Source organism: Rhipicephalus sanguineus, chromosome 5, assembly GCF_013339695.2.
Source record: "Rhipicephalus sanguineus isolate Rsan-2018 chromosome 5, BIME_Rsan_1.4, whole genome shotgun sequence".
Lineage (NCBI taxonomy): Eukaryota > Metazoa > Arthropoda > Arachnida > Ixodida > Ixodidae > Rhipicephalus > Rhipicephalus sanguineus.
Window position 1 is genome coordinate 27,314,929 of NC_051180.1, and position 9,692 is coordinate 27,324,620.

General features: G+C 49.5%; 1 protein-coding gene across 2 annotated transcripts in view; it reads right to left on the reverse strand.

The window, feature by feature from the left end:
• Positions 1-9,451, reverse strand: part of LOC119393397 (uncharacterized) — a 316,479-nt gene extending 307,028 nt beyond the window's left edge. For both annotated transcript variants that reach the window (XM_049416232.1, XM_049416233.1), the window contains exon 1: positions 9,343-9,451. The gene's annotated coding sequence lies outside the window, so the exon portion shown is untranslated. The remainder of the gene's footprint in view (positions 1-9,342) is intronic.
• Between the last annotated feature and the right edge of the window lie 241 nt (positions 9,452-9,692).

Here is a 9,692-nt window from a genome sequence, read left to right on the forward strand (position 1 = left end):
CCCGCTACTGCCGCGCCACTTGGACGCCGCCATATAGGACCCAATTTTTCTCGCCTTCCCGCCCATATGAAGATCCTCGCCGGTATTCGCCCAGCCGTACAGACCCTACTTGTGACACACCTAACAGCCGCCCTCCTGCTCGTTCACCGTCCCCTCAACGCCGTCGTTCCCCGTCGCCCCAACCACGCCGCCACCCCTCGCCGCCCAACTTTGCATCGTACCCGACGGAAAACTAGATCGTGCAGCTCCTGGAGGTAGTGCTGCATCATCTCCTTCTGAACCAAATCCTCCGTTGACGCTTCCTACGAACAAGAACCTCATCGATGTGCATGTGGACGGTATTTCTTTGACGGCTCTAGTCGATACTGGAGCTCACGTGTCCATAATCAGTGCTCGTCTTTGTCGCCGACTGAAAAAAGTCCTCACGCCTGCTACTACAAAAGCTGTACGCGTCGCCGATGGCGGAACTGTTCCTGTCACTGGAATGTGTACAGCTCGTATAAGCATCGCCGACCGTTACGTTCCTGTCCTATTCACGGTGCTCCATAATTGTCCTCATGACCTCATCCTAGGGATGGACTTCCTATCGACCCATTCTGCCCTGATAGACTGTTCCGCTGGTACTCTTTGCTTGGACCTTCCTCTTCAGCCAGATATTCACCCCGACCTTCCACACAGCCTCTGCACCACGGATTTCATCCGCCTACCGCCTAAAGCCCTAACATTCGCCGAATTAACAACGACTTCATCCGTGTTGGATGGGCACTACGTCGTCACGCCGATTACTGATGTACTTCTGGCACGTGACATCACTGTGTCTCACTGCGTCATAACTATAGCCGCTAACCGGGTACATCTCCCCGTCATAAATTTCGGCTTCACGAAGCAAGTCCTCCCTCAAGACATCTTAATCGCGACGTTGCAGTACTTAGCCGATGACCAAGTCACCTCTTTTGCAGCAGACGTATGCTCCAATCTTCCTTGTCGCCCACCCGATGCCACAAGCCTCGACATGGCATTACGCCCCATGATTGCCCCAGACCTCCCCCCAGCGCAATCAGCCGCCCTCATCCGCCTTTTGGCTTCTTACCGCGAGATCTTCGACCTTGACAATCGACCACTCGGCCAAACTTCTCTTGTGCAGCACCGTATCAACACAGGTGATGCTGTTCCCATTCACCGTCGACCGTATCGGGTGTCCGTATCGGAGCGCCAGATTATTCAAGAAGAAGTAAACAAGATGTTAGCTAAAGGTATTATTGAGCCCTCATCGAGCCCTTGGGCGTCACCCGTCGTCCTGGTTAAAAAGAAAGACAACACGTGGCGTTTCTGCATCGATTACCGGCATCTAAATCGAATTACGAAAAAGGACGTGTATCCTTTTCCCCGCATTGATGACGCTCTCGATTGTCTCCATGGCGCACGCTACTTTTCATCCATAGACCTTCGCTCCGGTTATTGGCAGATTGCCGTGGACGAGAAAGACCAAGAAAAGACCGCCTTCGTCACTCCCGATGGCCTGTACCAATTCAAGGTTATGCCCTTCGGTCTATGCAACGCCCCAGCCACGTTCGAGCGCATGATGGACACTCTGCTACAAGGGTTCAAATGGTCAACATGCCTTTGTTACCTAGACGACGTCCTCGTATTTTCACCTACATTTGAGACCCACCTTGAGCGTCTGTCGGCTATTCTCGACGTCTTCCGCAATGCTGGCCTCCAGTTGAACTCGTCGAAGTGTCACTTCGGCCGCCAACAGATTACAGTGTTGGGCCACCTCGTCGATGCTTCTGGTGTGCGGCCGGACCCTGAGAAAATTCGTACTGTCACCAGTTTTCCAGTACCCCAATCCGCCAAAGATGTTCGGAGTTTTGTGGGACTCTGTTCCTATTTCCGGCGGTTCGTGAAAGACTTTGCAGCAATCGCTCGACCACTTACTGATCTTCTAAAGAAAGACGTCCCATTTTCGTGGGGGTCCACTCAAGCTGCCGCCTTCTCTCACCTCATCACAATTTTGACGACGCCACCTATATTGGCCCACTTTGACCCATCCGCCCCGACTGAGGTCCGAACTGATGCCAGTGGTCACGGGATCGGAGCCGTCCTCGCCCAACGTCAGCAGGGACACGACCGCGTTATCGCCTACGCTAGTCGCCTCCTTACACCTGCGGAGCGCAACTATTCGATCACCGAACGAGAATGCCTTGCTCTTGTCTGGGCGGTCTCCAAGTTCCGTCCATATTTATATGGCACTCACTTCTCCGTAGTCACCGACCACCACGCGCTCTGCTGGCTTTCATCATTAAGGGATCCCACAGGTCGACTTGGTCGCTGGGCTCTGCGACTGCAAGAGTACACTTTTGCAGTGACGTACAAGTCTGGACGCCTGCATCAAGACGCCGACTGCCTATCTCGCTATCCGGTTGGCGAGTCGCGCACCGTCCCTGACACCGACGCTTGCGTGTGCACCGTTTCCCAACTGACCCACATAGCCGACGAGCAACGCAGTGATGCATCCTTACGGGCTATCATCGAGTGCCTTGAATCCTCACCTTCGGACCGATCTCATCGCTCGTTCGTACTCCGGAATGGTACACTTTACCGCCACAACTTTCATCCAGACGGACCACCCCTGCTGCTTGTTGTACCCAAACACCTCCGCTCGGCTGTACTCCACGAACTTCACGACGTTCCAACTGCCGGTCACCTTGGTGTGTCTCGCACATACGACCGAATCCGCCGTCGCTTCTATTGGCCAGGTCTCGCACGCTCCGTCAGACGATACGTCGCGGCGTGTGAGAAATGTCAACGCCGCAAAACACCGTCGACGCTTCCGGCTGGGTGCGTTCAACCCCTCGACATTTCGTTCGAACCCTTCTTTCGCGTCGGCTTGGACCTACTCGGCCCTTTTCCCCTGTCTTCTGCTGGCAACAGGTGGATAGCTGTGGCCACAGACTAGGCCACACGCTACGCCGTCACACGAGCTCTTCCTACAAGCTGCGCCACAGATGTCGCCGATTTCCTTCTGCGCGACGTGATCTTGCAACACGGTGCTCCACGCCAGCTGCTCACGGACCGTGGCCGCACATTTCTATCGAGAGTCATAACGGACATCCTGCGTTCATGTGAAACGCGGCATAAGCTCACTACGTCGTACCATCCGCAAACGAATGGCCTCACGGAGCGTCTGAACCGAACCCTAACCGACATGCTTTCAAAGTATGTTTCCTCAGACCACTCCGACTGGGACCTTGCTCTACCGTACGTGACATTTGCCTACAATTCCTCGCGCCATGACACGGCTGGTTACTCCCCATTTTTCCTGCTGTTCGGCCGCGAACCCACATTGCCCCTCGATACAGTCATTCCGTTGCCAGCAGCTCCGACCACTGAATACGCCCTGGACGCTATCAGCCGGGCCGCTCATGCACGCGAAGCCGCTCGTACTCGCCTTCTGACCTCCCAAGAGAACCAACGCCGTCGGTATGATCAACGACACCGCGACGTACACTTTTCGCCCGGTTCTTTGGTTCTGCTGTGGTCTCCGACCCGGCACGTTGGCCTGTCCGACAAACTGCTCTCTCGGTACACAGGGCCATACCGAGTGCTTCGTGCGGTGACTCCCGTCACCTATGAAATCGCTCCTGCTGCCCCGTCGTCTTCATCCACCCCGCATGCCAGCGACATCGTACACGTCGCACGCCTGAAGCAGTACCACTCGCCCAATGACGTTGACGTCTAGATGCGCCGAGACGGCGCCTTTGCCGCCGGGGGTTATGCTACATGTAGGCTGCCGGAATTCATATTGTCGACGCGCGTGTGCGCCCGACGAAGAGGACGAAGGTCGCTAGCTGCTCGAGCTCGGAGCCGGACTGGTCAGCGCTACAGCCGCTCTTGCAAATACACCTTGTGAATAGCGACTTGTAAAAGCGACTCGTCACTCACGTAACTCACGTAACACTATCAAGGTCAGAGCAGTCGGTTCATTATCTTCGATACATAGAGTTTCTTACAATAATACCTAGAGGGGAATCTGGCGCTAGTGTCTACGCGGGCTCCTTGAGCTGCGCTTCAACCACCATGGGAATAATGGGAAGTACAGGCTTCGGATTTGCTTCGGATGGATTAAGTTCTTGAGATTCGGAACGCTTGTTTGCCGAGTGTAAAACAAAGTGATATGAAGTTAATTCCAATTAAAACTTGCTTCATTGTTTTGTACGTAAAACTTATTGCAAAAAGTTTGCATGACCGTCAGATGGAACTGAAATCTAGACAAATTCAACCACCAGGGTATGCGTTGCTCTGCAATTGTGTTCCAGATTTGGCATCACAATATAATGAATTATTTTTGTACGACACTTGAAAACATACACGCTTGTTTTTCCCTCGAAAGTACGCATTATCTATTTATGGAAATAACAGTATTGCATTGAGTGAGAAACACTTAATGTATTATCTGCTGCGATGCCAGGTGCGTCTGTCCAAGTGGTCTGCCCCCAACGCATCTCTCGTTTTGTTGTGAAGTCAAGTCAGAGGAGCGTGACTGTGCGTCTACTTAGCTTCGCCGTCGTTTTGCAGCCAATTTAACGAGTTTTGGCAAGACGCGCTTATCAAACAAACGTGAACTCGATGCAGTTTGCTGCACTGACATGGGATGCTACATCTGTGCGCAGCGGTGAGTGCCCGACGCTTTGCTAAAATTGTCACATACAACCTGTAAAGCTGCAGCGTCGCAGCAAACCAAGAAATCTAGCGGTCTTCAGCCTCTTTGAATAACAAGGGCGCTGCTTGAGTGCTTTGAAACGCACCCCACTACCCACGCCTCGCGTAGAACGAAAGTGAAACTGTAGAAAAAGATCCGTAACCAGTTCGCTAGCTAACGCTATCCAATCCGAAGCCTGTACTTCCCATCATTCCCATGGTAGTTGAACGATCGCCGCGCCAGTTTCCTCTCTAGGTTATTGTATGAAACTCTACGTCTTCTATATATTTTAATTACTTAGCAAAATAAACGTACAGATGAAGTATGATCTGGAGATGTAGTGTTTCATATCACTCGTTTTCTCACTGCAAATTCTCCTAAATGAAACATGGAGCGCAACCAGTGCTAGGGTATGACAGAAACATTTTGTTTTACTATTCTTTCACATGCAGTCGTGATTTCTGTAGGACCTAAGAAAATTGGTTGGGGAGACGCACAGGACTAAGTTTCAACACTTAGTTTTCTTTAGCATGCGCAGGACGCTCAGTAGACAAGTGTTCTTGAGCGTACAACCCCAATCAGCGCACGCACGCTCTTGCCGTGAATGGAAACTATGGCTTTGTGGGACAGCCCCGTGCCGCAATCATTTCCTCCATGGCCGCAATCTCTCAGGCAACGCAGCGTGCCCACGCGCATTAAAGCGGCCTTTGCTGTGGAAACCTCGTGCTCGCCTGTTGTACTAGAGTTGCTCAATACAATTAAAATAAAATGAGTATTTTAGGGAGCGGACCTTTCTTTTATACAATAGTCAAGACATTGGGCGTATGGTTCCTTGCTAACCGTGTCTATTAGAAGTAGCATATTCATAATTGCACGAATATTTCAAACGCTGCGAAGAATTGTAGCCCTTCTAGAAGTTCCGTCAGGAAACTTTTTTTTTCTTCAAAATAGTGATAAAAATATTCCGAAGACATCTCATAAACACTGTAGTCACTGACATCCAATGCAGCCTTAATTGAAGTTTTTTTCCCCCCCATAAATTTTTAGGCTATCAGCCCGGTACGACACGTGTCGAGCAACAGTCACTACAATTTTGACATTTCACGACAAAAAGGTTGCAACATATCTCATAAAGGAGTCGATTGCCAGGAACAACACCGTGATCAGTGAGCCGTGATATCAAACAGAAAGCATGATATGGCTCCAGTCTATAGGCTCATTCGAAAGAAACCCAGACGCCACGCGTTTCACAATGTGGCCACTCGTGCGTCATATATTCTTCTGCACTTGGCAGAGCAAGCGTGTAAAAGAGTAAGCGATAGCCTTGAGGCTTCTTCGTCGAATCTATGAAGTTCAAGTGTGCGCCCGAATCTATCGGCTTCGTTAGTTACGCGCTCAGCGGCGCATGGTAAAGCTGAGTGCGGTTACCCTGCAAAAAAAAAAAAAGAAAAAGAAAGAAAGAGGAAGAAACACGGCAGAATGCATATGTTTGAGATAACGCGAATGCGGAGCGAGTAGAAACGACGGGCGAAAGATCTGATAAAAATTATTACTCAATTTGAAGTACAGCCGACGGTGGCATACAATCAGCGAGGCGTAAACAAGCCGCTTGTCAAATACATTCGCGCGTAGAGCGACGCACAGTGGCAATTTGGAAACGCTGTTCCCCCCGCCCCTTACGAACGCGCGCTGCTATCAGCTGAAATATCATCTTTCTTTGCCTAATGCTTTGCACGAGCCTGAAAATAAAATTAGCCGTGAAAAAAAAAGTGGGGGCTTTACACGTGAAACGTGGGAGACGAGAAATTCGACGGTGCGACAAAAACTAGAAGAAAGCAACCACCAATATAAAGAGTTTCAGTGCGCGCCATTTGTTTCTGCTTTTATTTTTATGAGACAGGAAACATTCGCCGACGCCGCGAACCTGCGCCTGACATTCAAAAAATCTTCTTGGCTCAAGAACGCGTTTGTGTCAGTTACAAAGAGGGGAAACAGACGGGGCGCTCATTTCTATACAGCGAGCCTATACCTACGCATTCAAAGGTATATTTTCACTTCCCCTTTGCTTTTTAATTATTGCGTCTTGTGCTGCTGCGTCGTCTGCATAATACGTCAGCCCGTTGTTTCCAAGTGGCTTGCTTACTATTGCACGGTAATTATTAAATATGAATATTATGCGCAAGACAAAAGCAACGTCCACCTGCGGTTGAACAGTTAAAAACACAATGCCCGATTGAGTTTAAGTAGGTCACCATTTCATGCCTTAAGATATACTGATGTTTTGAAGCACCTACAAACTACGTGTTTACAGCCATCTAGTTCTCCGGCAATCTGCATAACTAACTAAGCTTAAGCAGAAACCCGGTGTCATCCATTCCATTCCATCTCATCCCATCCGTCTGTCCGTCCGTCCATCCATCCATCCATTCCATCCGATTCCATTCTATTACTATCCAATGCAATCCGATCCTATTTAATCCTATCCGCTCCAATCTATCCGTCATACCAACCATCCATCTCGATTTGTAACTCACTGTAATCTATATTGAAGGGGAAAGCGCGCCGAGTGTTTTGCGCCATCAGATTTGACGGCACTGGTGGCGACATCTGAAATCAATAATCGCGCATGTTCACGTTCAATCAACAGCAGTATCTCTTAGTGCTATTACGCAAGTGAGACCTCCATACGCGAGTATATACGGCATGCGGCGATGAGCTTCGAGCCTGCACTATTCAGTCCAAGGGCCTTCCGTAGTTTTTCGTCCTCATTCGGATCGCGAACCACTTGGCTGCTCGCCAGGCCGGCGCGGCCCGACGAACTGGCGCCTGTAGTGCGCGACCCGCGCGTCCCATTCGCCCATTTTATTCCCCACGCTTTTCCGTGCTGAGCTCAGCGAAGCTAGCTTTTCTGCCGTCGAATGCACAATAGAGCGTCTTTCGCTTCTCCTTAAAATAGGCAGCAGCGAAGCGAACTATTCAACTCAGACGAAAAGGACTATAATATCGAGTAGTAGCTCTACGCGTAAAATTTTATCGCGTAGACGCTCTGTCCTTGCGTACAGGCGCGAGGTCGATGTACAAAGCAAGTCATGACGCAAATTGTACTTACTTTGAATGATCGCGAAAAAAAAAATGTACAGGCAGTTCAAAGCAAGTTCTATGTCTGAGGAAACTACTGGCACAATGTAGATGCGGCGGCAGAATAAAGGGGAGCTAAATCAACCAGTGTGCTCCGGCAAACGAGGGCGATAAAATCTGACGCGTCATTTGTCCGCGCGCAGCGAGGATGCGGGCAATGGCACTCGGTCTTCGGCATGGTTGAAAACGAGCTTCTTTGAAAACATTAATTAGCTCGACTATGAAGTGCTGCTTTGTGTGCGCGTGTATGATCGCAGACATACACGGTCTTGAGGGAATACTAATAAATACTAATAAATCTGTGGGCAGTTCAAAAAAGCTTGCAAGTCAGTCGGCCGGTCGCCTGAACTAAGTCTCGTCAACTCTTTAAAATAAAGCACGCGTAAACACAGGCTTATTGTTGGGGGACGTAAGCTGAGGTCGATCGTCATGCTAGGATTATCACGTACAAGTAAAAATCGGTGTGATTCAACGTTTTGTACGGGTGCGCGGATGGTTAATCGCATACCGTATAGGCGTCGTCATGCTTTCAAATTCGCCGTCGACGTTAAAATGTTCTGTGCTGTCACAAGTCACTTTCGGGTCATATATCTACAGTAAAAATCAAGTTTTCTCGCCAGACTCTCGTATCACTACGTTCACAGCTTTATATGACCAGGAAAAAGCGTAGATTTCTATCTAGTATGTCCGAGTGCGACGTACAGCAACAGTGTGTCAGCGCCATGAATTCACTCGCGTAAAATTCGCTCGAATATTCTCAGTGTACCAACAATGTAGAACACGGTCCCACTATTTCCCCCTGTGTCCTGATTGTTTCTGTGGTGCGTCATGATTGGTCCGTTTGGAGGCCATATTTCACATACCGGCATCTTCACTTGCGCGTTTCCTTTCTTTAAATGCAGAGTAGCAGGCACGGCTTTGTAAGTTCCAGAATCAAGGCACTGGAACACTACTCAACTTGGCTATCTTGAAATGGACGTAATCCCGTGGTAACAACTACTTGCAGTAAGTAAGAAAGGTGGGCGAATTGGAATCGATGCCTACTTGGAAAACAAGCGAGAAAAACCGAAAGAAGGACACAGGACGGGTGCAGTCCTGTGTCCTGCGCTCGTCCTGTGTCCTTTTGTTGCCTCTCCATCGTTTTCGCGCTGGTTTTCCAAGTATGCAGCAACAACTTGCTTTATTACCGGAATTCCTATGTCACGCATGCGTGTCACATCTAACACACAAGTGCACCTTCTTTCGATACTTTAATACTTTACGTGTATCGCATCGAAACTCACATTTTTGGAACTCGCGAAAATTACATTGGAAACTTTTTCTTCGCCCTTCTTTTATTTCTTTTACTGTTCTCGACGAAAAATAAATGGGCGGTTGAAGAAAACTAATGGGCAGTAGAGGCTTCTCTGCGAACCACACGCCTGAGCACACCTTACAGCACGTTTCCTACTTTATGTGACTTAACTGGACACGACTACTATACTAACGAAAAAAATACTCACGCATCGCAAGGGAAGTCTACCATTGATTGGTCTGCGGCGCAAAGATGCATCCACTTGTTTTCGAAGCACATGTTTCACTGGCCTCATTAACTAGCCTAGCCACACATCGCACTAGAGTTAATACGCTTCCGTCGGCCTTCTGGAGTTTAAATCATGCCTGTTGCCAAGGGCGAAGGTGTGGCGAATGAAACCTAGCCATCACCGAAAGCGTGCTACTGCTGGTTTCGGGCATCTCAGTATGTCAGCGACCTGATAGTGCTGCACAGGCTACGAACTGCAGCAAGTACTGTAGCTCACGTAGCAGCAACATCTAGGATAAATATGACTATTGGCTGCGGGCCTGATGTACA